Consider the following 21,847-nt stretch of genomic DNA (forward strand, 5'->3'; position numbering starts at 1 on the left):
AGGCCACTGGCCCACCGGTCTGGCGCCTTGCAGGTGTTTACACGTCTTGTTGGTAATTGACTGGACTGTTTCTCAGTGGAAGAACTGTGATCCAGAGTCAGAGACTCTCTCCAGGACAAAAAGGCTAGCCTTAGTGGTCTAGCTTGAGAAGTTGCAGCAAAACACGGTAGAGGCCCACAGTCAGGATTTAGAAGGCTCATCGAAAAGTCCTTCCCTGGTGGTCTAGTGGTTAGGATTCGGCGCTCTCACCGCCGCGGCCCGGATTTGATTCCCGGTCAGGGAACATGCTTTTGCCTTGCAACTTAGCCAAGAAAGGGTTTGCATGTGAAAAGGGACCTCCTTCGAGCCGGAGTCGAACCAGCGACCTAAGGATTGCCAACCTTTCACCTACAGTCCTCCGCTCTACCAGCTGAGCTATCGAAGGCACAGAGATTACGAACGAAAGCTCAACCTATCACAAATTTCTGATCCATAGTCAGACGCGTTTTCCATTAGGCCACTGGCCCACCGGTCTGGCGCCTTGCAGGTGTTTACACGTCTTGTTGGTAATTGACTGGACTGTTTCTCAGTGGAAGAACTGTGATCCAGAGTCAGAGACTCTCTCCAGGACAAAAAGGCTAGCCTTAGTGGTCTAGCTTGAGAAGTGGCAGCAAAACACGGTAGAGGCCCACAGTCAGGATTTAGAAGGCTCATCGAAAAGTCCTTCCCTGGTGGTCTAGTGGTTAGGATTCGGCGCTCTCACCGCCGCGGCCCGGGTTCGATTCCCGGTCAGGGAACAGTCTTTTTCCCTCCAACACAGCCAAGAAAGTGTTTGCATGTGAAAAATGACCTCCTTCGAGCCGGAGTCGAACCAGCGACCTAAGGATTTCCAACCTTCCACCTACAGTCCTCCGCTCTACCAGCTGAGCTATCGAAGGCACACAGGTGAGCAACAGAACCTCAACCTATCAGGTTGCTGCAGCTCCACTGCCGGCTAAAAGTGCTTTTGCCGCAGACCGAAGCGCTGGCTGTTCAGTAAGGGAAGCCAAAACAATCACAACTTCCCATACCGGGAGTCGAACCCGGGCCGCCTGGGTGAAAACCAGGAATCCTGACCGCTAGACCATATGGGAATTCCTGCACCTATCAAGCAGGCTTGTGGGGGTGTTTTTCATCCATGTGGTACGTACAAGGGCAGGGTTCTGTTGAGCCCTTTGGCTTTCAGTGTGTGATCGTCCCCTTTAAAAATATGGGTATGATCCGAAGGCATTGTTTACCGAATTCAGTTTTAACAGACTCAATGGAAGAAGCTGTCATTTGTTTCGCCCAGGGGGTGAAACTTTATCCCATTCTTGTGATCACATAATAGATACTTAAAACTGCTCATTAAAGCAAGGTCCCTGTGACAGTACTTATGCGATGCATTTGAAAACACGCACGGTAATGAATGGTAAGCGCTATCTCGCAGACAAAACAGCCTATGGTTGGACTGTCAATTTATAAGAAACATAAATCAATTTAATAATTAAAGGCTGAAAGCAAAGCAAAAACAATCATTCGAGCCAGCCAGGAGTCGAACCTAGAATCTTCTGATCCGTAGTCAGACGCGTTATCCATTGCGCCACTGGCCCACTTTAGGAACGACTTGCTGGTGTTTATACGCGTCTTGTTGGTGTTTGACTGAACAGCTTCTCAGTGGAAGAACTGTGATCCAGAGTAAGAGATTCTCTCCAGGAGGAAAAGGCTAGCCTTAGAAGTTGCAGCAAAATCTGGTAGAGGCCAACAGCCAGGATTTAGGAGGCGAATAAGAAAGTCCTTCCCTGGTGGTCTAGTGGTTAGGATTCGGCGCTCTCACCGCCGCGGCCCGGATTTGATTCCCGGTCAGGGAACATGCTTTTGCCTTGCAACTTAGCCAAGAAAGGGTTTGCATGTGAAAAGGGACCTCCTTCGAGCCTGAGTCGAACCAGCGACCTAAGGATTGCCAACCTTTCACCTACAGTCCTCCGCTCTACCAGCTGAGCTATCGAAGGCACAGAGATTACGAACGAAAGCTCAACCTATCAGAAATTTCTGATCCATAGTCAGACGCGTTTTCCATTAGGCCACTGGCCCACCGGTCTGGCGCCTTGCAGGTGTTTACACGTCTTGTTGGTAATTGACTGGACTGTTTCTCAGTGGAAGAACTGTGATCCAGAGTCAGAGACTCTCTCCAGGACAAAAAGGCTAGCCTTAGTGGTCTAGCTTGAGAAGTTGCAGCAAAACACGGTAGAGGCCCACAGTCAGGATTTAGAAGGCTCATCGAAAAGTCCTTCCCTGGTGGTCTAGTGGTTAGGATTCGGCGCTCTCACCGCCGAGGCCCGGATTTGATTCCCGGTCAGGGAACATGCTTTTGCCTTGCAACTTAGCCAAGAAAGGGTTTGCATGTGAAAAGGGATCTCCTTCGAGCCGGAGTCGAACCAGCGACCTAAGGATTACCAACCTTTCACCTACAGTCCTCCGCTCTACCAGCTGAGCTATCGAAGGCACAGAGATTACGAACGAAAGCTCAACCTATCAGATATTTCTGATCCATAGTCAGACGCGTTTTCCATTAGGCCACTGGCCCACCGGTCTGGCGCCTTGCAGGTGTTTACACGTCTTGTTGGTAATTGACTGGACTGTTTCTCAGTGGAAGAACTGTGATCCAGAGTCAGAGACTCTCTCCAGGACAAAAAGGCTAGCCTTAGTGGTCTAGCTTGAGAAGTTGCAGCAAAACACGGTAGAGGCCCACAGTCAGGATTTAGAAGGCTCATCGAAAAGTCCTTCCCTGGTGGTCTAGTGGTTAGGATTCGGCGCTCTCACCGCCGCGGCCCGGGTTCGATTCCCGGTCAGGGAACAGTCTTTTTCCCTCCAACACAGCCAAGAAAGTGTTTGCATGTGAAAAATGACCTCCTTCGAGCCGGAGTCGAACCAGCGACCTAAGGATTTCCAACCTTCCACCTACAGTCCTCCGCTCTACCAGCTGAGCTATCGAAGGCACGCAGGTGAGCAACAGAACCTCAACCTATCAGGTTGCTGCAGCTCCACTGCCGGCTAAAAGTGCTTTTGCCGCAGACCGAAGCGCTGGCTGTTCAGTAAGGGAAGCCAAAACAATCACAACTTCCCATACCGGGAGTCGAACCCGGGCCGCCTTGGTGAAAACCAGGAATCCTGACCGCTAGACCATATGGCAAATCCTGCACCTATCAAGCAGGCTTGTGGGGGTGTTTTTCATCCATGTGGTACGTACAAGGGCAGGGTTCTGTTGAGCCCTTTGGCTTTCAGTGTGTGATCGTCCCCTTTAAAAATATGGGTATGATCCGAAGGCATTGTTTACCGAATTCAGTTTTAACAGACTCAATGGAAGAAGCTGTCATTTGTTTCGCCCAGGGGGTGAAACTTTATCCCATTCTTGTGATCACATAATAGATACTTAAAACTGCTCATTAAAGCAAGGTCCCTGTGACAGTACTTATGCGATGCATTTGAAAACACGCACGGTAATGAATGGTAAGCGCTATCTCGCAGACAAAACAGCCTATGGTTGGACTGTCAATTTATAAGAAACATAAATCAATTTAATAATTAAAGGCTGAAAGCAAAGCAAAAACAATCGTTCGAGCCAGCCAGGAGTCGAACCTAGAATCTTCTGATCCGTAGTCAGACGCGTTATCCATTGCGCCACTGGCCCACTTTAGGAACGACTTGCTGGTGTTTATACGCGTCTTGTTGGTGTTTGACTGAACAGCTTCTCAGTGGAAGAACTGTGATCCAGAGTAAGAGATTCTCTCCAGGAGGAAAAGGCTAGCCTTAGAAGTTGCAGCAAAATCTGGTAGAGGCCAACAGCCAGGATTTAGGAGGCGAATAAGAAAGTCCTTCCCTGGTGGTCTAGTGGTTAGGATTCGGCGCTCTCACCGCCGCGGCCCGGATTTGATTCCCGGTCAGGGAACATGCTTTTGCCTTGCAACTTAGCCAAGAAAGGGTTTGCATGTGAAAAGGGACCTCCTTCGAGCCGGAGTCGAACCAGCGACCTAAGGATTGCCAACCTTTCACCTACAGTCCTCCGCTCTACCAGCTGAGCTATCGAAGGCACAGAGATTACGAACGAAAGCTCAACCTATCAGAAATTTCTGATCCATAGTCAGACGCGTTTTCCATTAGGCCACTGGCCCACCGGTCTGGCGCCTTGCAGGTGTTTACACGTCTTGTTGGTAATTGACTGGACTGTTTCTCAGTGGAAGAACTGTGATCCAGAGTCAGAGACTCTCTCCAGGAAAAAAAGGCTAGCCTTAGTGGTCTAGCTTGAGAAGTTGCAGCAAAACACGGTAGAGGCCCACAGTCAGGATTTAGAAGGCTCATCGAAAAGTCCTTCCCTGGTGGTCTAGTGGTTAGGATTCTGCGCTCTCACCGCCGCGGCCCGGATTTGATTCCCGGTCAGGGAACATGCTTTTGCCTTGCAACTTAGCCAAGAAAGGGTTTGCATGTGAAAAGGGACCTCCTTCGAGCCGGAGTCGAACCAGCGACCTAAGGATTGCCAACCTTTCACCTACAGTCCTCCGCTCTACCAGCTGAGCTATCGAAGGCACAGAGATTACGAACGAAAGCTCAACCTATCAGAAATTTCTGATCCATAGTCAGACGCGTTTTCCATTAGGCCACTGGCCCACCGGTCTGGCGCCTTGCAGGTGTTTACACGTCTTGTTGGTAATTGACTGGACTGTTTCTCAGTGGAAGAACTGTGATCCAGAATCAGAGACTCTCTCCAGGACAAAAAGGCTAGCCTTAGTGGTCTAGCTTGAGAAGTTGCAGCAAAACACGGTAGAGGCCCACAGTCAGGATTTAGAAGGCTCATCGAAAAGTCCTTCCCTGGTGGTCTAGTGGTTAGGATTCGGCGCTCTCACCGCCGCGGCCCGGATTTGATTCCCGGTCAGGGAACATGCTTTTGCCTTGCAACTTAGCCAAGAAAGGGTTTGCATGTGAAAAGGGACCTCCTTCGAGCCGGAGTCGAACCAGCGACCTAAGGATTGCCAACCTTTCACCTACAGTCCTCCGCTCTACCAGCTGAGCTATCGAAGGTACAGAGATTACGAACGAAAGCTCAACCTATCAGAAATTTCTGATCCATAGTCAGACGCGTTTTCCATTAGGCCACTGGCCCACCGGTCTGGCGCCTTGCAGGTGTTTACACGTCTTGTTGGTAATTGACTGGACTGTTTCTCAGTGGAAGAACTGTGATCCAGAGTCAGAGACTCTCTCCAGGACAAAAAGGCTAGCCTTAGTGGTCTAGCTTGAGAAGTTGCAGCAAAACACGGTAGAGGCCCACAGTCAGGATTTAGAAGGCTCATCGAAAAGTCCTTCCCTGGTGGTCTAGTGGTTAGGATTCGGCGCTCTCACCGCCGCGGCCCGGGTTCGATTCCCGGTCAGGGAACAGTCTTTTTCCCTCCAACACAGCCAAGAAAGTGTTTGCATGTGAAAAATGACCTCCTTCGAGCCGGAGTCGAACCAGCGACCTAAGGATTTCCAACCTTCCACCTACAGTCCTCCGCTCTACCAGCTGAGCTATCGAAGGCACGCAGGTGAGCAACAGAACCTCAACCTATCAGGTTGCTGCAGCTCCACTGCCGGCTAAAAGTGCTTTTGCCGCAGACCGAAGCGCTGGCTGTTCAGTAAGGGAAGCCAAAACAATCACAACTTCCCATACCGGGAGTCGAACCCGGGCCGCCTGGGTGAAAACCAGGAATCCTGACCGCTAGACCATATGGGAATTCCTGCACCTATCAAGCAGGCTTGTGGGGGTGTTTTTCATCCATGTGGTACGTACAAGGGCAGGGTTCTGTTGAGCCCTTTGGCTTTCAGTATGTGATCGTCCCCTTTAAAAATATGGGTATGATCCGAAGGCATTGTTTACCGAATTCAGTTTTAACAGACTCAATGGAAGAAGCTGTCATTTGTTTCGCCCAGGGGGTGAAACTTTATCCCATTCTTGTGATCACATAATAGATACTTAAAACTGCTCATTAAAGCAAGGTCCCTGTGACAGTACTTATGCGATGCATTTGAAAACACGCACGGTAATGAATGGTAAGCGCTATCTCGCAGACAAAACAGCCTATGGTTGGACTGTCAATTTATAAGAAACATAAATCAATTTAATAATTAAAGGCTGAAAGCAAAGCAAAAACAATCGTTCGAGCCAGCCAGGAGTCGAACCTAGAATCTTCTGATCCGTAGTCAGACGCGTTATCCATTGCGCCACTGGCCCACTGTAGGAACGACTTGCTGGTGTTTATACGCGTCTTGTTGGCGTTTGACTGAACAGCTTCTCAGTGGAAGAACTGTGATCCAGAGTAAGAGATTCTCTCCAGGAGGAAAAGGCTAGCCTTAGAAGTTGCAGCAAAATCTGGTAGAGGCCAACAGCCAGGATTTAGGAGGCGAATAAGAAAGTCCTTCCTTGGTGGTCTAGTGGTTAGGATTCGGCGCTCTCACCGCCGCGGCCCGGATTTGATTCCCGGTCAGGGAACATGCTTTTGCCTTGCAACTTAGCCAAGAAAGGGTTTGCATGTGAAAAGGGACCTCCTTCGAGCCGGAGTCGAACCAGCGACCTAAGGATTGCCAACCTTTCACCTACAGTCCTCCACTCTACCAGCTGAGCTATCGAAGGCACAGAGATTACGAACGAAAGCTCAACCTATCAGAAATTTCTGATCCATAGTCAGACGCGTTTTCCATTAGGCCACTGGCCCACCGGTCTGGCGCCTTGCAGGTGTTTACACGTCTTGTTGGTAATTGACTGGACTGTTTCTCAGTGGAAGAACTGTGATCCAGAGTCAGAGACTCTCTCCAGGACAAAAAGGCTAGCCTTAGTGGTCTAGCTTGAGAAGTTGCAGCAAAACACGGTAGAGGCCCACAGTCAGGATTTAGAAGGCTCATCGAAAAGTCCTTCCCTGGTGGTCTAGTGGTTAGGATTCGGCGCTCTCACCGCCGCGGCCCGGGTTCAATTCCCGGTCAGGGAACAGTCTTTTTCCCTCCAACACAGCCAAGAAAGTGTTTGCATGTGAAAAATGACCTCCTTCGAGCCGGAGTCGAACCAGCGACCTAAGGATTTCCAACCTTCCACCTACAGTCCTCCGCTCTACCAGCTGAGCTATCGAAGGCACGCAGGTGAGCAACAGAACCTCAACCTATCAGGTTGCTGCAGCTCCACTGCCGGCTAAAAGTGCTTTTGCCACAGACCGAAGCGCTGGCTGTTCAGTAAGTGAAGCCAAAACAATCACAACTTCCCATACCGGGAGTCGAACCCGGGCCGCCTGGGTGAAAACCAGGAATCCTGACCGCTAGACCATATGGGAATTCCTGCACCTACCAAGCAGGCTTGTGGGGGTGTTTTTCATCCATGTGGTACGTACAAGGGCAGGGTTCTGTTGAGCCCTTTGGCTTTCAGTGTGTGATCGTCCCCTTTAAAAATATGGGTATGATCCGAAGGCATTGTTTACCGAATTCAGTTTTAACAGACTCAATGGAAGAAGCTGTCATTTGTTTCGCCCAGGGGGTGAAACTTTATCCCATTCTTGTGATCACATAATAGATACTTAAAACTGCTCATTAAAGCAAGGTCCCTGTGACAGTACTTATGCGATGCATTTGAAAACACGCACGGTAATGAATGGTAAGCGCTATCTCGCAGACAAAACAGCCTATGGTTGGACTGTCAATTTATAAGAAACATAAATCAATTTAATAATTAAAGGCTGAAAGCAAAGCAAAAACAATCTTTCGAGCCAGCCAGGAGTCGAACCTAGAATCTTCTGATCCGTAGTCAGACGCGTTATCCATTGCGCCACTGGACCACTGTAGGAACGACTTGCTGGTGTTTATACACGTCTTGTTGGTGTTTGACTGAACAGCTTCTCAGTGGAAGAACTGTGATCCAGAGTAAGAGATTCTCTCCAGGAGGAAAAGGCTAGCCTTAGAAGTTGCAGCAAAATCTGGTAGAGGCGAACAGCCAGGATTAAGGAGGCGAATAAGAAAGTCCTTCCCTGGTGGTCTAGTGGTTAGGATTCGGCGCTCTCACCGCCGCGGCCCGGATTTGATTCCCGGTCAGGGAACATGCTTTTGCCTTGCAACTTAGCCAAGAAAGGGTTTGCATGTGAAAAGGGACCTCCTTCGAGCCGGAGTCGAACCAGCGACCTAAGGATTGCCAACCTTTCACCTACAGTCCTCCGCTCTACCAGCTGAGCTATCGAAGGCACAGAGATTACGAACGAAAGCTCAACCTATCAGAAATTTCTGATCCATAGTCAGACGCGTTTTCCATTAGGCCACTGGCCCACCGGTCTGGCGCCTTGCAGGTGTTTACACGTCTTGTTGGTAATTGACTGGACTGTTTCTCAGTGGAAGAACTGTGATCCAGAGTCAGAGACTCTCTCCAGGACAAAAAGGCTAGCCTTAGTGGTCTAGCTTGAGAAGTTGCAGCAAAACACGGTAGAGGCCCACAGTCAGGATTTAGAAGGCTCATCGAAAAGTCCTTCCCTGGTGGTCTAGTGGTTAGGATTCGGCGCTCTCACCGCCGCGGCCCGGGTTCTATTCCCGGTCAGGGAACAGTCTTTTTCCCTCCAACACAGCCAAGAAAGTGTTTGCATGTGAAAAATGACCTCCTTCGAGCCGGAGTCGAACCAGCGACCTAAGGATTTCCAACCTTCCACCTACAGTCCTCCGCTCTACCAGCTGAGCTATCGAAGGCACGCAGGTGAGCAACAGAACCTCAACCTATCAGGTTGCTGCAGCTCCACTGCCGGCTAAAAGTGCTTTTGCCGCAGGCCGAAGCGCTGGCTGTTCAGTAAGGGAAGCCAAAACAATCACAACTTCCCATACCGGGAGTCGAACCCGGGCCACCTGGGTGAAAACCAGGAATCCTGACCGCTAGACTATATGGGAATTCCTGCACCTATCAAGCAGGCTTGTGGGGGTGTTTTTCATCCATGTGGTACGTACAAGGGCAGGGTTCTGTTGAGCCCTTTGGCTTTCAGTATGTGATCGTCCCCTTTAAAAATATGGGTATGATCCGAAGGCATTGTTTACCGAATTCAGTTTTAACAGACTCAATGGAAGAAGCTGTCATTTGTTTCGCCCAGGGGGTGAAACTTTATCCCATTCTTGTGATCACATAATAGATACTTAAAACTGCTCATTAAAGCAAGGTCCCTGTGACAGTACTTATGCGATGCATTTGAAAACACGCACGGTAATGAATGGTAAGCGCTATCTCGCAGACAAAACAGCCTATGGTTGGACTGTCAATTTATAAGAAACATAAATCAATTTAATAATTAAAGGCTGAAAGCAAAGCAAAAACAATCTTTCGAGCCAGCCAGGAGTCGAACCTAGAATCTTCTGATCCGTAGTCAGACGCGTTATCCATTGCGCCACTGGACCACTGTAGGAACGACTTGCTGGTGTTTATACACGTCTTGTTGGTGTTTGACTGAACAGCTTCTCAGTGGAAGAACTGTGATCCAGAGTAAGAGATTCTCTCCAGGAGGAAAAGGCTAGCCTTAGAAGTTGCAGCAAAATCTGGTAGAGGCGAACAGCCAGGATTAAGGAGGCGAATAAGAAAGTCCTTCCCTGGTGGTCTAGTGGTTAGGATTCGGCGCTCTCACCGCCGCGGCCCGGATTTGATTCCCGGTCAGGGAACATGCTTTTGCCTTGCAACTTAGCCAAGAAAGGGTTTGCATGTGAAAAGGGACCTCCTTCGAGCCGGAGTCGAACCAGCGACCTAAGGATTGCCAACCTTTCACCTACAGTCCTCCGCTCTACCAGCTGAGCTATCGAAGGCACAGAGATTACGAACGAAAGCTCAACCTATCAGAAATTTCTGATCCATAGTCAGACGCGTTTTCCATTAGGCCACTGGCCCACCGGTCTGGCGCCTTGCAGGTGTTTACACGTCTTGTTGGTAATTGACTGGACTGTTTCTCAGTGGAAGAACTGTGATCCAGAGTCAGAGACTCTCTCCAGGACAAAAAGGCTAGCCTTAGTGGTCTAGCTTGAGAAGTTGCAGCAAAACACGGTAGAGGCCCACAGTCAGGATTTAGAAGGCTCATCGAAAAGTCCTTCCCTGGTGGTCTAGTGGTTAGGATTCGGCGCTCTCACCGCCGCGGCCCGGGTTCTATTCCCGGTCAGGGAACAGTCTTTTTCCCTCCAACACAGCCAAGAAAGTGTTTGCATGTGAAAAATGACCTCCTTCGAGCCGGAGTCGAACCAGCGACCTAAGGATTTCCAACCTTCCACCTACAGTCCTCCGCTCTACCAGCTGAGCTATCGAAGGCACGCAGGTGAGCAACAGAACCTCAACCTATCAGGTTGCTGCAGCTCCACTGCCGGCTAAAAGTGCTTTTGCCGCAGGCCGAAGCGCTGGCTGTTCAGTAAGGGAAGCCAAAACAATCACAACTTCCCATACCGGGAGTCGAACCCGGGCCACCTGGGTGAAAACCAGGAATCCTGACCGCTAGACTATATGGGAATTCCTGCACCTATCAAGCAGGCTTGTGGGGGTGTTTTTCATCCATGTGGTACGTACAAGGGCAGGGTTCTGTTGAGCCCTTTGGCTTTCAGTGTGTGATCGTCCCCTTTAAAAATATGGGTATGATCCGAAGGCATTGTTTACCGAATTCAGTTTTAACAGACTCAATGGAAGAAGCTGTCATTTGTTTCGCCCAGGGGGTGAAACTTTATCCCATTCTTGTGATCACATAATAGATACTTAAAACTGCTCATTAAAGCAAGGTCCCTGTGACAGTACTTATGCGATGCATTTGAAAACACGCACGGTAATGAATGGTAAGCGCTATCTCGCAGACAAAACAGCCTATGGTTGGACTGTCAATTTATAAGAAACATAAATCAATTTAATAATTAAAGGCTGAAAGCAAAGCAAAAACAATCGTTCGAGCCAGCCAGGAGTCGAACCTAGAATCTTCTGATCCGTAGTCAGACGCGTTATCCATTGCGCCACTGGCCCACTGTAGGAACGACTTGCTGGTGTTTATACGCGTCTTGTTGGTGTTTGACTGAACAGCTTCTCAGTGGAAGAACTGTGATCCAGAGTAAGAGATTCTCTCCAGGAGGAAAAGGCTAGCCTTAGAAGTTGCAGCAAAATCTGGTAGAGGCCAACAGCCAGGATTTAGGAGGCGAATAAGAAAGTCCTTCCCTGGTGGTCTAGTGGTTAGGATTCGGCGCTCTCACCGCCGCGGCCCGGATTTGATTCCCGGTCAGGGAACATGCTTTTGCCTTGCAACTTAGCCAAGAAAGGGTTTGCATGTGAAAAGGGACCTCCTTCGAGCCGGAGTCGAACCAGCGACCTAAGGATTGCCAACCTTTCACCTACAGTCCTCCGCTCTACCAGCTGAGCTATCGAAGGCACAGAGATTACGAACGAAAGCTCAACCTATCAGAAATTTCTGATCCATAGTCAGACGCGTTTTCCATTAGGCCACTGGCCCACCGGTCTGGCGCCTTGCAGGTGTTTACACGTCTTGTTGGTAATTGACTGGACTGTTTCTCAGTGGAAGAACTGTGATCCAGAGTCAGAGACTCTCTCCAGGACAAAAAGGCTAGCCTTAGTGGTCTAGCTTGAGAAGTTGCAGCAAAACACGGTACAGGCCCACAGTCAGGATTTAGAAGGCTCATCGAAAAGTCCTTCCCTGGTGGTCTAGTGGTTAGGATTCGGCGCTCTCACCGCCGCGGCCCGGATTTGATTCCCGGTCAGGGAACATGCTTTTGCCTTGCAACTTAGCCAAGAAAGGGTTTGCATGTGAAAAGGGACCTCCTTCGAGCCGGAGTCGAACCAGCGACCTAAGGATTGCCAACCTTTCACCTACAATACTCCGCTCTACCAGCTGAGCTATCGAAGGCACAGAGATGACGAACGAAAGCTCAACCTATCAGAAATTTCTGATCCATAGTCAGACGCGTTTTCCATTAGGCCACTGGCCCACCGGTCTGGCGCCTTGCAGGTGTTTACACGTCTTGTTGGTAATTGACTGGACTGTTTCTCAGTGGAAGAACTGTGATCCAGAGTCAGAGACTCTCTCCAGGACAAAAAGGCTAGCCTTAGTGGTCTAGCTTGAGAAGTTGCAGCAAAACACGGTAGAGGCCCACAGTCAGGATTTAGAAGGCTCATCGAAAAGTCCTTCCCTGGTGGTCTAGTGGTTAGGATTCGGCGCTCTCACCGCCGCGGCCCGGGTTCAATTCCCGGTCAGGGAACAGTCTTTTTCCCTCCAACACAGCCAAGAAAGTGTTTGCATGTGAAAAATGACCTCCTTCGAGCCGGAGTCGAACCAGCGACCTAAGGATTTCCAACCTTCCACCTACAGTCCTCCGCTCTACCAGCTGAGCTATCGAAGGCACGCAGGTGAGCAACAGAACCTCAACCTATCAGGTTGCTGCAGCTCCACTGCCGGCTAAAAGTGCTTTTGCCACAGACCGAAGCGCTGGCTGTTCAGTAAGTGAAGCCAAAACAATCACAACTTCCCATACCGGGAGTCGAACCCGGGCCGCCTGGGTGAAAACCAGGAATCCTGACCGCTAGACCATATGGGAATTCCTGCACCTACCAAGCAGGCTTGTGGGGGTGTTTTTCATCCATGTGGTACGTACAAGGGCAGGGTTCTGTTGAGCCCTTTGGCTTTCAGTGTGTGATCGTCCCCTTTAAAAATATGGGTATGATCCGAAGGCATTGTTTACCGAATTCAGTTTTAACAGACTCAATGGAAGAAGCTGTCATTTGTTTCGCCCAGGGGGTGAAACTTTATCCCATTCTTGTGATCACATAATAGATACTTAAAACTGCTCATTAAAGCAAGGTCCCTGTGACAGTACTTATGCGATGCATTTGAAAACACGCACGGTAATGAATGGTAAGCGCTATCTCGCAGACAAAACAGCCTATGGTTGGACTGTCAATTTATAAGAAACATAAATCAATTTAATAATTAAAGGCTGAAAGCAAAGCAAAAACAATCTTTCGAGCCAGCCAGGAGTCGAACCTAGAATCTTCTATCCGTAGTCAGACGCGTTATCCATTGCGCCACTGGACCACTGTAGGAACGACTTGCTGGTGTTTATACACGTCTTGTTGGTGTTTGACTGAACAGCTTCTCAGTGGAAGAACTGTGATCCAGAGTAAGAGATTCTCTCCAGGAGGAAAAGGCTAGCCTTAGAAGTTGCAGCAAAATCTGGTAGAGGCGAACAGCCAGGATTAAGGAGGCGAATAAGAAAGTCCTTCCCTGGTGGTCTAGTGGTTAGGATTCGGCGCTCTCACCGCCGCGGCCCGGATTTGATTCCCGGTCAGGGAACATGCTTTTGCCTTGCAACTTAGCCAAGAAAGGGTTTGCATGTGAAAAGGGACCTCCTTCGAGCCGGAGTCGAACCAGCGACCTAAGGATTGCCAACCTTTCACCTACAGTCCTCCGCTCTACCAGCTGAGCTATCGAAGGCACAGAGATTACGAACGAAAGCTCAACCTATCAGAAATTTCTGATCCATAGTCAGACGCGTTTTCCATTAGGCCACTGGCCCACCGGTCTGGCGCCTTGCAGGTGTTTACACGTCTTGTTGGTAATTGACTGGACTGTTTCTCAGTGGAAGAACTGTGATCCAGAGTCAGAGACTCTCTCCAGGACAAAAAGGCTAGCCTTAGTGGTCTAGCTTGAGAAGTTGCAGCAAAACACGGTAGAGGCCCACAGTCAGGATTTAGAAGGCTCATCGAAAAGTCCTTCCCTGGTGGTCTAGTGGTTAGGATTCGGCGCTCTCACCGCCGCGGCCCGGGTTCTATTCCCGGTCAGGGAACAGTCTTTTTCCCTCCAACACAGCCAAGAAAGTGTTTGCATGTGAAAAATGACCTCCTTCGAGCCGGAGTCGAACCAGCGACCTAAGGATTTCCAACCTTCCACCTACAGTCCTCCGCTCTACCAGCTGAGCTATCGAAGGCACGCAGGTGAGCAACAGAACCTCAACCTATCAGGTTGCTGCAGCTCCACTGCCGGCTAAAAGTGCTTTTGCCGCAGGCCGAAGCGCTGGCTGTTCAGTAAGGGAAGCCAAAACAATCACAACTTCCCATACCGGGAGTCGAACCCGGGCCACCTGGGTGAAAACCAGGAATCCTGACCGCTAGACTATATGGGAATTCCTGCACCTATCAAGCAGGCTTGTGGGGGTGTTTTTCATCCATGTGGTACGTACAAGGGCAGGGTTCTGTTGAGCCCTTTGGCTTTCAGTGTGTGATCGTCCCCTTTAAAAATATGGGTATGATCCGAAGGCATTGTTTACCGAATTCAGTTTTAACAGACTCAATGGAAGAAGCTGTCATTTGTTTCGCCCAGGGGGTGAAACTTTATCCCATTCTTGTGATCACATAATAGATACTTAAAACTGCTCATTAAAGCAAGGTCCCTGTGACAGTACTTATGCGATGCATTTGAAAACACGCACGGTAATGAATGGTAAGCGCTATCTCGCAGACAAAACAGCCTATGGTTGGACTGTCAATTTATAAGAAACATAAATCAATTTAATAATTAAAGGCTGAAAGCAAAGCAAAAACAATCGTTCGAGCCAGCCAGGAGTCGAACCTAGAATCTTCTGATCCGTAGTCAGACGCGTTATCCATTGCGCCACTGGCCCACTGTAGGAACGACTTGCTGGTGTTTATACGCGTCTTGTTGGTGTTTGACTGAACAGCTTCTCAGTGGAAGAACTGTGATCCAGAGTAAGAGATTCTCTCCAGGAGGAAAAGGCTAGCCTTAGAAGTTGCAGCAAAATCTGGTAGAGGCCAACAGCCAGGATTTAGGAGGCGAATAAGAAAGTCCTTCCCTGGTGGTCTAGTGGTTAGGATTCGGCGCTCTCACCGCCGCGGCCCGGATTTGATTCCCGGTCAGGGAACATGCTTTTGCCTTGCAACTTAGCCAAGAAAGGGTTTGCATGTGAAAAGGGACCTCCTTCGAGCCGGAGTCGAACCAGCGACCTAAGGATTGCCAACCTTTCACCTACAGTCCTCCGCTCTACCAGCTGAGCTATCGAAGGCACAGAGATTACGAACGAAAGCTCAACCTATCAGAAATTTCTGATCCATAGTCAGACGCGTTTTCCATTAGGCCACTGGCCCACCGGTCTGGCGCCTTGCAGGTGTTTACACGTCTTGTTGGTAATTGACTGGACTGTTTCTCAGTGGAAGAACTGTGATCCAGAGTCAGAGACTCTCTCCAGGACAAAAAGGCTAGCCTTAGTGGTCTAGCTTGAGAAGTTGCAGCAAAACACGGTACAGGCCCACAGTCAGGATTTAGAAGGCTCATCGAAAAGTCCTTCCCTGGTGGTCTAGTGGTTAGGATTCGGCGCTCTCACCGCCGCGGCCCGGATTTGATTCCCGGTCAGGGAACATGCTTTTGCCTTGCAACTTAGCCAAGAAAGGGTTTGCATGTGAAAAGGGACCTCCTTCGAGCCGGAGTCGAACCAGCGACCTAAGGATTGCCAACCTTTCACCTACAATACTCCGCTCTACCAGCTGAGCTATCGAAGGCACAGAGATGACGAACGAAAGCTCAACCTATCAGAAATTTCTGATCCATAGTCAGACGCGTTTTCCATTAGGCCACTGGCCCACCGGTCTGGCGCCTTGCAGGTGTTTACACGTCTTGTTGGTAATTGACTGGACTGTTTCTCAGTGGAAGAACTGTGATCCAGAGTCAGAGACTCTCTCCAGGACAAAAAGGCTAGCCTTAGTGGTCTAGCTTGAGAAGTTGCAGCAAAACACGGTAGAGGCCCACAGTCAGGATTTAGAAGGCTCATCGAAAAGTCCTTCCCTGGTGGTCTAGTGGTTAGGATTCGGCGCTCTCACCGCCGCGGCCCGGGTTCAATTCCCGGTCAGGGAACAGTCTTTTTCCCTCCAACACAGCCAAGAAAGTGTTTGCATGTGAAAAATGACCTCCTTCGAGCCGGAGTCGAACCAGCGACCTAAGGATTTCCAACCTTCCACCTACAGTCCTCCGCTCTACCAGCTGAGCTATCGAAGGCACGCAGGTGAGCAACAGAACCTCAACCTATCAGGTTGCTGCAGCTCCACTGCCGGCTAAAAGTGCTTTTGCCACAGACCGAAGCGCTGGCTGTTCAGTAAGTGAAGCCAAAACAATCACAACTTCCCATACCGGGAGTCGAACCCGGGCCGCCTGGGTGAAAACCAGGAATCCTGACCGCTAGACCATATGGGAATTCCTGCACCTACCAAGCAGGCTTGTGGGGGTGTTTTTCATCCATGTGGTACGTACAAGGGCAGGGTTCTGTTGAGCCCTTTGGCTTTCAGTGTGTGATCGTCCCCTTTAAAAATATGGGTATGATCCGAAGGCATTGTTTACCGAATTCAGTTTTAACAGACTCAATGGAAGAAGCTGTCATTTGTTTCGCCCAGGGGGTGAAACTTTATCCCATTCTTGTGATCACATAATAGATACTTAAAACTGCTCATTAAAGCAAGGTCCCTGTGACAGTACTTATGCGATGCATTTGAAAACACGCACGGTAATGAATGGTAAGCGCTATCTCGCAGACAAAACAGCCTATGGTTGGACTGTCAATTTATAAGAAACATAAATCAATTTAATAATTAAAGGCTGAAAGCAAAGCAAAAACAATCTTTCGAGCCAGCCAGGAGTCGAACCTAGAATCTTCTGATCCGTAGTCAGACGCGTTATCCATTGCGCCACTGGACCACTGTAGGAACGACTTGCTGGTGTTTATACACGTCTTGTTGGTGTTTGACTGAACAGCTTCTCAGTGGAAGAACTGTGATCCAGAGTAAGAGATTCTCTCCAGGAGGAAAAGGCTAGCCTTAGAAGTTGCAGCAAAATCTGGTAGAGGCGAACAGCCAGGATTAAGGAGGCGAATAAGAAAGTCCTTCCCTGGTGGTCTAGTGGTTAGGATTCGGCGCTCTCACCGCCGCGGCCCGGATTTGATTCCCGGTCAGGGAACATGCTTTTGCCTTGCAACTTAGCCAAGAAAGGGTTTGCATGTGAAAAGGGACCTCCTTCGAGCCGGAGTCGAACCAGCGACCTAAGGATTGCCAACCTTTCACCTACAGTCCTCCGCTCTACCAGCTGAGCTATCGAAGGCACAGAGATTACGAACGAAAGCTCAACCTATCAGAAATTTCTGATCCATAGTCAGACGCGTTTTCCATTAGGCCACTGGCCCACCGGTCTGGCGCCTTGCAGGTGTTTACACGTCTTGTTGGTAATTGACTGGACTGTTTCTCAGTGGAAGAACTGTGATCCAGAGTCAGAGACTCTCTCCAGGACAAAAAGGCTAGCCTTAGTGGTCTAGCTTGAGAAGTTGCAGCAAAACACGGTAGAGGCCCACAGTCAGGATTTAGAAGGCTCATCGAAAAGTCCTTCCCTGGTGGTCTAGTGGTTAGGATTCGGCGCTCTCACCGCCGCGGCCCGGGTTCTATTCCCGGTCAGGGAACAGTCTTTTTCCCTCCAACACAGCCAAGAAAGTGTTTGCATGTGAAAAATGACCTCCTTCGAGCCGGAGTCGAACCAGCGACCTAAGGATTTCCAACCTTCCACCTACAGTCCTCCGCTCTACCAGCTGAGCTATCGAAGGCACGCAGGTGAGCAACAGAACCTCAACCTATCAGGTTGCTGCAGCTCCACTGCCGGCTAAAAGTGCTTTTGCCACAGGCCGAAGCGCTGGCTGTTCAGTAAGGGAAGCCAAAACAATCACAACTTCCCATACCGGGAGTCGAACCCGGGCCGCCTGGGTGAAAACCAGGAATCCTGACCGCTAGACTATATGGGAATTCCTGCACCTATCAAGCAGGCTTGAGGGGGTGTTTTTCATCCATGTGGTACGTACAAGGGCAGGGTTCTGTTGAGCCCTTTGGCTTTCAGTGTGTGATCGTCCCCTTTAAAAATATGGGTATGATCCGAAGGCATTGTTTACCGAATTCAGTTTTAACAGACTCAATGGAAGAAGCTGTCATTTGTTTCGCCCAGGGGGTGAAACTTTATCCCATTCTTGTGATCACATAATAGATACTTAAAACTGCTCATTAAAGCAAGGTCCCTGTGACAGTACTTATGCGATGCATTTGAAAACACGCACGGTAATGAATGGTAAGCGCTATCTCGCAGACAAAACAGCCTATGGTTGGACTGTCAATTTATAAGAAACATAAATCAATTTAATAATTAAAGGCTGAAAGCAAAGCAAAAACAATCGTTCGAGCCAGCCAGGAGTCGAACCTAGAATCTTCTGATCCGTAGTCAGACGCGTTATCCATTGCGCCACTGGCCCACTGTAGGAACGACTTGCTGGTGTTTATACGCGTCTTGTTGGTGTTTGACTGAACAGCTTCTCAGTGGAAGAACTGTGATCCAGAGTAAGAGATTCTCTCCAGGAGGAAAAGGCTAGCCTTAGAAGTTGCAGCAAAATCTGGTAGAGGCCAACAGCCAGGATTTAGGAGGCGAATAAGAAAGTCCTTCCCTGGTGGTCTAGTGGTTAGGATTCGGCGCTCTCACCGCCGCGGCCCGGATTTGATTCCCGGTCAGGGAACATGCTTTTGCCTTGCAACTTAGCCAAGAAAGGGTTTGCATGTGAAAAGGGACCTCCTTCGAGCCGGAGTCGAACCAGCGACCTAAGGATTGCCAACCTTTCACCTACAGTCCTCCGCTCTACCAGCTGAGCTATCGAAGGCACAGAGATTACGAACGAAAGCTCAACCTATCAGAAATTTCTGATCCATAGTCAGACGCGTTTTCCATTAGGCCACTGGCCCACCGGTCTGGCGCCTTGCAGGTGTTTACACGTCTTGTTGGTAATTGACTGGACTGTTTCTCAGTGGAAGAACTGTGATCCAGAGTCAGAGACTCTCTCCAGGACAAAAAGGCTAGCCTTAGTGGTCTAGCTTGAGAAGTTGCAGCAAAACACGGTACAGGCCCACAGTCAGGATTTAGAAGGCTCATCGAAAAGTCCTTCCCTGGTGGTCTAGTGGTTAGGATTCGGCGCTCTCACCGCCGCGGCCCGGATTTGATTCCCGGTCAGGGAACATGCTTTTGCCTTGCAACTTAGCCAAGAAAGGGTTTGCATGTGAAAAGGGACCTCCTTCGAGCCGGAGTCGAACCAGCGACCTAAGGATTGCCAACCTTTCACCTACAATACTCCGCTCTACCAGCTGAGCTATCGAAGGCACAGAGATGACGAACGAAAGCTCAACCTATCAGAAATTTCTGATCCATAGTCAGACGCGTTTTCCATTAGGCCACTGGCCCACCGGTCTGGCGCCTTGCAGGTGTTTACACGTCTTGTTGGTAATTGACTGGACTGTTTCTCAGTGGAAGAACTGTGATCCAGAGTCAGAGACTCTCTCCAGGACAAAAAGGCTAGCCTTAGTGGTCTAGCTTGAGAAGTTGCAGCAAAACACGGTGAGGCCCACAGTCAGGATTTAGAAGGCTCATCGAAAAGTCCTTCCCTGGTGGTCTAGTGGTTAGGATTCGGCGCTCTCACCGCCGCGGCCCGGGTTCGATTCCCGGTCAGGGAACAGTCTTTTTCCCTCCAACACAGCCAAGAAAGTGTTTGCATGTGAAAAATGACCTCCTTCGAGCCGGAGTCGAACCAGCGACCTAAGGATTTCCAACCTTCCACCTACAGTCCTCCGCTCTACCAGCTGAGCTATCGAAGGCACGCAGGTGAGCAACAGAACCTCAACCTATCAGGTTGCTGCAGCTCCACTGCCGGCTAAAAGTGCTTTTGCCGCAGACCGAAGCGCTGGCTGTTCAGTAAGGGAAGCCAAAACAATCACAACTTCCCATACCGGGAGTCGAACCCCGGCCGCCTGGGTGAAAACCAGGAATCCTGACCGCTAGACCATATGGGAATTCCTGCACCTATCAAGCAGGCTTGTGGGGGTGTTTTTCATCCATGTGGTACGTACAAGGGCAGGGTTCTGTTGAGCCCTTTGGCTTTCAGTGTGTGATCGTCCCCTTTAAAAATATGGGTATGATCCGAAGGCATTGTTTACCGAATTCAGTTTTAACAGACTCAATGGAAGAAGCTGTCATTTGTTTCGCCCAGGGGGTGAAACTTTATCCCATTCTTGTGATCACATAATAGATACTTAAAACTGCTCATTAAAGCAAGGTCCCTGTGACAGTACTTATGCGATGCATTTGAAAACACGCACGGTAATGAATGGTAAGCGCTATCTCGCAGACAAAACAGCCTATGGTTGGACTGTCAATTTATAAGAAACATAAATCAATTTAATAATTAAAGGCTGAAAGCAAAGCAAAAACAATCATTCAAGCCAGCCAGGAGTCAAACCTAGAATCTTCTGATCCGTAGTCAGACGCGTTATCCATTGCGCCACTGGCCCACTGTAGGAACGACTTGCTGGTGTTTATACGCGTCTTGTTGGTGTTTGACTGAACAGCTTCTCAGTGGAAGAACTGTGATCCAGAGTAAGAGATTCTCTCCAGGAGGAAAAGGCTAGCCTTAGAAGTTGCAGCAAAATCTGGTAGAGGCCAACAGCCAGGATTTAGGAGGCGAATAAGAAAGTCCTTCCCTGGTGGTCTAGTGGTTAGGATTCGGCGCTCTCACCGCCGCGGCCCGGATTTGATTCCCGGTCAGGGAACATGCTTTTGCCTTGCAACTTAGCCAAGAAAGGGTTTGCATGTGAAAAGGGACCTTCTTCGAGCCGGAGTCGAACCAGCGACCTAAGGATTGCCAACCTTTCACCTACAGTCCTCCACTCTACCAGCTGAGCTATCGAAGGCACAGAGATTACGAACGAAAGCTCAACCTTTTAGAAATTTCTGATCCATAGTCAGACGCGTTTTCCATTAGGCCACTGGCCCACCGGTCTGGCGCCTTGCAGGTGTTTACACGTCTTGTTGGTAATTGACTGGACTGTTTCTCAGTGGAAGAACTGTGATCCAGAGTCAGAGACTCTCTCCAGGACAAAAAGGCTAGCCTTAGTGGTCTACCTTGAGAAGTTGCAGCAAAACACGGTAGAGGCCCACAGTCAGGATTTAGAAGGCTCATCGAAAAGTCCTTCCCTGGTGGTCTAGTGGTTAGGATTCGGCGCTCTCACCGCCGCGGCCCGGATTTGATTCCCGGTCAGGGAACATGCTTTTGCCTTGCAACTTAGCCAAGAAAAGGTTTGCATGTGAAAAGGGACCTCCTTCGAGCCGGAGTCGAACCAGCAAACTAAGGATTGCCAACCTTTCACCTACAGTCCTCCGCTCTACCAGCTGAGCTATCGAAGGCACAGAGATTACGAACGAAAGCTCAACCTATCAGAAATTTCTGATCCATAGTCAGACGCGTTTTCCATTAGGCCACTGGCCCACCGGTCTGGCGCCTTGCAGGTGTTTACACGTCTTGTTGGTAATTGACTGGACTGTTTCTCAGTGGAAGAACTGTGATCCAGAGTCAGAGACTCTCTCCAGGACAAAAAGGCTAGCCTTAGTGGTCTAGCTTGAGAAGTTGCAGCAAAACACGGTAGAGGCCCACAGTCAGGATTTAGAAGGCTCATCGAAAAGTCCTTCCCTGGTGGTCTAGTGGTTAGGATTCGGCGCTCTCACCGCCGCGGCCCGGATTTGATTCCCGGTCAGGGAACATGCTTTTGCCTTGCAACTTAGCCAAGAAAGGGTTTGCATGTGAAAAGGGACCTCCTTCGAGCCGGAGTCGAACCAGCGACCTAAGGATTGCCAACCTTTCACCTACAGTCCTCCGCTCTACCAGCTGAGCTATCGAAGGCACAGAGATGACGAACGAAAGCTCAACCTATCAGAAATTTCTGATC

General features: G+C 49.6%; 49 non-coding genes across 49 annotated transcripts; 7 read left to right on the forward strand and 42 right to left on the reverse strand.

Annotated features, from left to right (window-relative positions):
- Positions 1–337: 337 nt before the first annotated feature.
- On the reverse strand, positions 338–424 carry trnay-gua (transfer RNA tyrosine (anticodon GUA)). Its single transcript is given in 2 exon segments — positions 338–373; positions 388–424. It is a non-coding gene; the product is annotated as a tRNA-Tyr (tRNA).
- Positions 425–704: 280 nt separating this feature from the next.
- trnae-cuc (transfer RNA glutamic acid (anticodon CUC)) lies at positions 705–776 on the forward strand. The gene has a single exon. It is a non-coding gene; the product is annotated as a tRNA-Glu (tRNA).
- A 54-nt stretch (positions 777–830) lies between these two features.
- Positions 831–917, reverse strand: trnay-gua (transfer RNA tyrosine (anticodon GUA)). The gene is given in 2 exon segments: positions 831–866; positions 881–917. It is a non-coding gene; the product is annotated as a tRNA-Tyr (tRNA).
- A 123-nt stretch (positions 918–1,040) lies between these two features.
- Positions 1,041–1,112, reverse strand: trnae-uuc (transfer RNA glutamic acid (anticodon UUC)). The gene has a single exon. It is a non-coding gene; the product is annotated as a tRNA-Glu (tRNA).
- Positions 1,113–1,537: 425 nt separating this feature from the next.
- Positions 1,538–1,610, reverse strand: trnar-acg (transfer RNA arginine (anticodon ACG)). Its single transcript has one exon. It is a non-coding gene; the product is annotated as a tRNA-Arg (tRNA).
- An 805-nt stretch (positions 1,611–2,415) lies between these two features.
- On the reverse strand, positions 2,416–2,502 carry trnay-gua (transfer RNA tyrosine (anticodon GUA)). Its single transcript is given in 2 exon segments — positions 2,416–2,451; positions 2,466–2,502. It is a non-coding gene; the product is annotated as a tRNA-Tyr (tRNA).
- A 280-nt stretch (positions 2,503–2,782) lies between these two features.
- Positions 2,783–2,854, forward strand: trnae-cuc (transfer RNA glutamic acid (anticodon CUC)). The gene has a single exon. It is a non-coding gene; the product is annotated as a tRNA-Glu (tRNA).
- Positions 2,855–2,908: 54 nt separating this feature from the next.
- On the reverse strand, positions 2,909–2,995 carry trnay-gua (transfer RNA tyrosine (anticodon GUA)). Its single transcript is given in 2 exon segments — positions 2,909–2,944; positions 2,959–2,995. It is a non-coding gene; the product is annotated as a tRNA-Tyr (tRNA).
- A 620-nt stretch (positions 2,996–3,615) lies between these two features.
- On the reverse strand, positions 3,616–3,688 carry trnar-acg (transfer RNA arginine (anticodon ACG)). The gene has a single exon. It is a non-coding gene; the product is annotated as a tRNA-Arg (tRNA).
- Positions 3,689–4,000: 312 nt separating this feature from the next.
- On the reverse strand, positions 4,001–4,087 carry trnay-gua (transfer RNA tyrosine (anticodon GUA)). Its single transcript is given in 2 exon segments — positions 4,001–4,036; positions 4,051–4,087. It is a non-coding gene; the product is annotated as a tRNA-Tyr (tRNA).
- Positions 4,088–4,493: 406 nt separating this feature from the next.
- trnay-gua (transfer RNA tyrosine (anticodon GUA)) lies at positions 4,494–4,580 on the reverse strand. The gene is given in 2 exon segments: positions 4,494–4,529; positions 4,544–4,580. It is a non-coding gene; the product is annotated as a tRNA-Tyr (tRNA).
- Positions 4,581–4,986: 406 nt separating this feature from the next.
- trnay-gua (transfer RNA tyrosine (anticodon GUA)) lies at positions 4,987–5,073 on the reverse strand. Its single transcript is given in 2 exon segments — positions 4,987–5,022; positions 5,037–5,073. It is a non-coding gene; the product is annotated as a tRNA-Tyr (tRNA).
- Positions 5,074–5,353: 280 nt separating this feature from the next.
- Positions 5,354–5,425, forward strand: trnae-cuc (transfer RNA glutamic acid (anticodon CUC)). The gene has a single exon. It is a non-coding gene; the product is annotated as a tRNA-Glu (tRNA).
- Positions 5,426–5,479: 54 nt separating this feature from the next.
- Positions 5,480–5,566, reverse strand: trnay-gua (transfer RNA tyrosine (anticodon GUA)). Its single transcript is given in 2 exon segments — positions 5,480–5,515; positions 5,530–5,566. It is a non-coding gene; the product is annotated as a tRNA-Tyr (tRNA).
- A 123-nt stretch (positions 5,567–5,689) lies between these two features.
- On the reverse strand, positions 5,690–5,761 carry trnae-uuc (transfer RNA glutamic acid (anticodon UUC)). The gene has a single exon. It is a non-coding gene; the product is annotated as a tRNA-Glu (tRNA).
- Positions 5,762–6,186: 425 nt separating this feature from the next.
- On the reverse strand, positions 6,187–6,259 carry trnar-acg (transfer RNA arginine (anticodon ACG)). Its single transcript has one exon. It is a non-coding gene; the product is annotated as a tRNA-Arg (tRNA).
- A 679-nt stretch (positions 6,260–6,938) lies between these two features.
- Positions 6,939–7,010, forward strand: trnae-cuc (transfer RNA glutamic acid (anticodon CUC)). Its single transcript has one exon. It is a non-coding gene; the product is annotated as a tRNA-Glu (tRNA).
- Positions 7,011–7,064: 54 nt separating this feature from the next.
- Positions 7,065–7,151, reverse strand: trnay-gua (transfer RNA tyrosine (anticodon GUA)). The gene is given in 2 exon segments: positions 7,065–7,100; positions 7,115–7,151. It is a non-coding gene; the product is annotated as a tRNA-Tyr (tRNA).
- A 123-nt stretch (positions 7,152–7,274) lies between these two features.
- trnae-uuc (transfer RNA glutamic acid (anticodon UUC)) lies at positions 7,275–7,346 on the reverse strand. The gene has a single exon. It is a non-coding gene; the product is annotated as a tRNA-Glu (tRNA).
- A 425-nt stretch (positions 7,347–7,771) lies between these two features.
- Positions 7,772–7,844, reverse strand: trnar-acg (transfer RNA arginine (anticodon ACG)). The gene has a single exon. It is a non-coding gene; the product is annotated as a tRNA-Arg (tRNA).
- A 312-nt stretch (positions 7,845–8,156) lies between these two features.
- On the reverse strand, positions 8,157–8,243 carry trnay-gua (transfer RNA tyrosine (anticodon GUA)). The gene is given in 2 exon segments: positions 8,157–8,192; positions 8,207–8,243. It is a non-coding gene; the product is annotated as a tRNA-Tyr (tRNA).
- A 406-nt stretch (positions 8,244–8,649) lies between these two features.
- trnay-gua (transfer RNA tyrosine (anticodon GUA)) lies at positions 8,650–8,736 on the reverse strand. Its single transcript is given in 2 exon segments — positions 8,650–8,685; positions 8,700–8,736. It is a non-coding gene; the product is annotated as a tRNA-Tyr (tRNA).
- Positions 8,737–8,859: 123 nt separating this feature from the next.
- trnae-uuc (transfer RNA glutamic acid (anticodon UUC)) lies at positions 8,860–8,931 on the reverse strand. The gene has a single exon. It is a non-coding gene; the product is annotated as a tRNA-Glu (tRNA).
- A 425-nt stretch (positions 8,932–9,356) lies between these two features.
- trnar-acg (transfer RNA arginine (anticodon ACG)) lies at positions 9,357–9,429 on the reverse strand. The gene has a single exon. It is a non-coding gene; the product is annotated as a tRNA-Arg (tRNA).
- A 312-nt stretch (positions 9,430–9,741) lies between these two features.
- trnay-gua (transfer RNA tyrosine (anticodon GUA)) lies at positions 9,742–9,828 on the reverse strand. The gene is given in 2 exon segments: positions 9,742–9,777; positions 9,792–9,828. It is a non-coding gene; the product is annotated as a tRNA-Tyr (tRNA).
- Positions 9,829–10,234: 406 nt separating this feature from the next.
- On the reverse strand, positions 10,235–10,321 carry trnay-gua (transfer RNA tyrosine (anticodon GUA)). The gene is given in 2 exon segments: positions 10,235–10,270; positions 10,285–10,321. It is a non-coding gene; the product is annotated as a tRNA-Tyr (tRNA).
- A 123-nt stretch (positions 10,322–10,444) lies between these two features.
- trnae-uuc (transfer RNA glutamic acid (anticodon UUC)) lies at positions 10,445–10,516 on the reverse strand. Its single transcript has one exon. It is a non-coding gene; the product is annotated as a tRNA-Glu (tRNA).
- A 425-nt stretch (positions 10,517–10,941) lies between these two features.
- trnar-acg (transfer RNA arginine (anticodon ACG)) lies at positions 10,942–11,014 on the reverse strand. The gene has a single exon. It is a non-coding gene; the product is annotated as a tRNA-Arg (tRNA).
- A 312-nt stretch (positions 11,015–11,326) lies between these two features.
- trnay-gua (transfer RNA tyrosine (anticodon GUA)) lies at positions 11,327–11,413 on the reverse strand. Its single transcript is given in 2 exon segments — positions 11,327–11,362; positions 11,377–11,413. It is a non-coding gene; the product is annotated as a tRNA-Tyr (tRNA).
- A 773-nt stretch (positions 11,414–12,186) lies between these two features.
- Positions 12,187–12,258, forward strand: trnae-cuc (transfer RNA glutamic acid (anticodon CUC)). Its single transcript has one exon. It is a non-coding gene; the product is annotated as a tRNA-Glu (tRNA).
- Positions 12,259–12,312: 54 nt separating this feature from the next.
- Positions 12,313–12,399, reverse strand: trnay-gua (transfer RNA tyrosine (anticodon GUA)). Its single transcript is given in 2 exon segments — positions 12,313–12,348; positions 12,363–12,399. It is a non-coding gene; the product is annotated as a tRNA-Tyr (tRNA).
- Positions 12,400–12,522: 123 nt separating this feature from the next.
- trnae-uuc (transfer RNA glutamic acid (anticodon UUC)) lies at positions 12,523–12,594 on the reverse strand. Its single transcript has one exon. It is a non-coding gene; the product is annotated as a tRNA-Glu (tRNA).
- Positions 12,595–13,403: 809 nt separating this feature from the next.
- Positions 13,404–13,490, reverse strand: trnay-gua (transfer RNA tyrosine (anticodon GUA)). The gene is given in 2 exon segments: positions 13,404–13,439; positions 13,454–13,490. It is a non-coding gene; the product is annotated as a tRNA-Tyr (tRNA).
- A 406-nt stretch (positions 13,491–13,896) lies between these two features.
- Positions 13,897–13,983, reverse strand: trnay-gua (transfer RNA tyrosine (anticodon GUA)). The gene is given in 2 exon segments: positions 13,897–13,932; positions 13,947–13,983. It is a non-coding gene; the product is annotated as a tRNA-Tyr (tRNA).
- Positions 13,984–14,106: 123 nt separating this feature from the next.
- On the reverse strand, positions 14,107–14,178 carry trnae-uuc (transfer RNA glutamic acid (anticodon UUC)). Its single transcript has one exon. It is a non-coding gene; the product is annotated as a tRNA-Glu (tRNA).
- A 425-nt stretch (positions 14,179–14,603) lies between these two features.
- Positions 14,604–14,676, reverse strand: trnar-acg (transfer RNA arginine (anticodon ACG)). Its single transcript has one exon. It is a non-coding gene; the product is annotated as a tRNA-Arg (tRNA).
- Positions 14,677–14,988: 312 nt separating this feature from the next.
- Positions 14,989–15,075, reverse strand: trnay-gua (transfer RNA tyrosine (anticodon GUA)). Its single transcript is given in 2 exon segments — positions 14,989–15,024; positions 15,039–15,075. It is a non-coding gene; the product is annotated as a tRNA-Tyr (tRNA).
- Positions 15,076–15,848: 773 nt separating this feature from the next.
- trnae-cuc (transfer RNA glutamic acid (anticodon CUC)) lies at positions 15,849–15,920 on the forward strand. Its single transcript has one exon. It is a non-coding gene; the product is annotated as a tRNA-Glu (tRNA).
- Positions 15,921–15,974: 54 nt separating this feature from the next.
- Positions 15,975–16,061, reverse strand: trnay-gua (transfer RNA tyrosine (anticodon GUA)). The gene is given in 2 exon segments: positions 15,975–16,010; positions 16,025–16,061. It is a non-coding gene; the product is annotated as a tRNA-Tyr (tRNA).
- A 123-nt stretch (positions 16,062–16,184) lies between these two features.
- On the reverse strand, positions 16,185–16,256 carry trnae-uuc (transfer RNA glutamic acid (anticodon UUC)). The gene has a single exon. It is a non-coding gene; the product is annotated as a tRNA-Glu (tRNA).
- A 425-nt stretch (positions 16,257–16,681) lies between these two features.
- Positions 16,682–16,754, reverse strand: trnar-acg (transfer RNA arginine (anticodon ACG)). The gene has a single exon. It is a non-coding gene; the product is annotated as a tRNA-Arg (tRNA).
- Positions 16,755–17,066: 312 nt separating this feature from the next.
- On the reverse strand, positions 17,067–17,153 carry trnay-gua (transfer RNA tyrosine (anticodon GUA)). Its single transcript is given in 2 exon segments — positions 17,067–17,102; positions 17,117–17,153. It is a non-coding gene; the product is annotated as a tRNA-Tyr (tRNA).
- Positions 17,154–17,559: 406 nt separating this feature from the next.
- On the reverse strand, positions 17,560–17,646 carry trnay-gua (transfer RNA tyrosine (anticodon GUA)). The gene is given in 2 exon segments: positions 17,560–17,595; positions 17,610–17,646. It is a non-coding gene; the product is annotated as a tRNA-Tyr (tRNA).
- A 123-nt stretch (positions 17,647–17,769) lies between these two features.
- Positions 17,770–17,841, reverse strand: trnae-uuc (transfer RNA glutamic acid (anticodon UUC)). Its single transcript has one exon. It is a non-coding gene; the product is annotated as a tRNA-Glu (tRNA).
- Positions 17,842–18,266: 425 nt separating this feature from the next.
- Positions 18,267–18,339, reverse strand: trnar-acg (transfer RNA arginine (anticodon ACG)). Its single transcript has one exon. It is a non-coding gene; the product is annotated as a tRNA-Arg (tRNA).
- Positions 18,340–18,651: 312 nt separating this feature from the next.
- Positions 18,652–18,738, reverse strand: trnay-gua (transfer RNA tyrosine (anticodon GUA)). Its single transcript is given in 2 exon segments — positions 18,652–18,687; positions 18,702–18,738. It is a non-coding gene; the product is annotated as a tRNA-Tyr (tRNA).
- Positions 18,739–19,510: 772 nt separating this feature from the next.
- trnae-cuc (transfer RNA glutamic acid (anticodon CUC)) lies at positions 19,511–19,582 on the forward strand. Its single transcript has one exon. It is a non-coding gene; the product is annotated as a tRNA-Glu (tRNA).
- A 54-nt stretch (positions 19,583–19,636) lies between these two features.
- On the reverse strand, positions 19,637–19,723 carry trnay-gua (transfer RNA tyrosine (anticodon GUA)). Its single transcript is given in 2 exon segments — positions 19,637–19,672; positions 19,687–19,723. It is a non-coding gene; the product is annotated as a tRNA-Tyr (tRNA).
- Positions 19,724–21,714: 1,991 nt separating this feature from the next.
- trnay-gua (transfer RNA tyrosine (anticodon GUA)) lies at positions 21,715–21,801 on the reverse strand. The gene is given in 2 exon segments: positions 21,715–21,750; positions 21,765–21,801. It is a non-coding gene; the product is annotated as a tRNA-Tyr (tRNA).
- Between the last annotated feature and the right edge of the window lie 46 nt (positions 21,802–21,847).

Source organism: Pseudorasbora parva, chromosome 6 (assembly GCF_024679245.1).
Source record: "Pseudorasbora parva isolate DD20220531a chromosome 6, ASM2467924v1, whole genome shotgun sequence".
NCBI classification, from domain to species: Eukaryota; Metazoa; Chordata; class Actinopteri; order Cypriniformes; family Gobionidae; genus Pseudorasbora; species Pseudorasbora parva.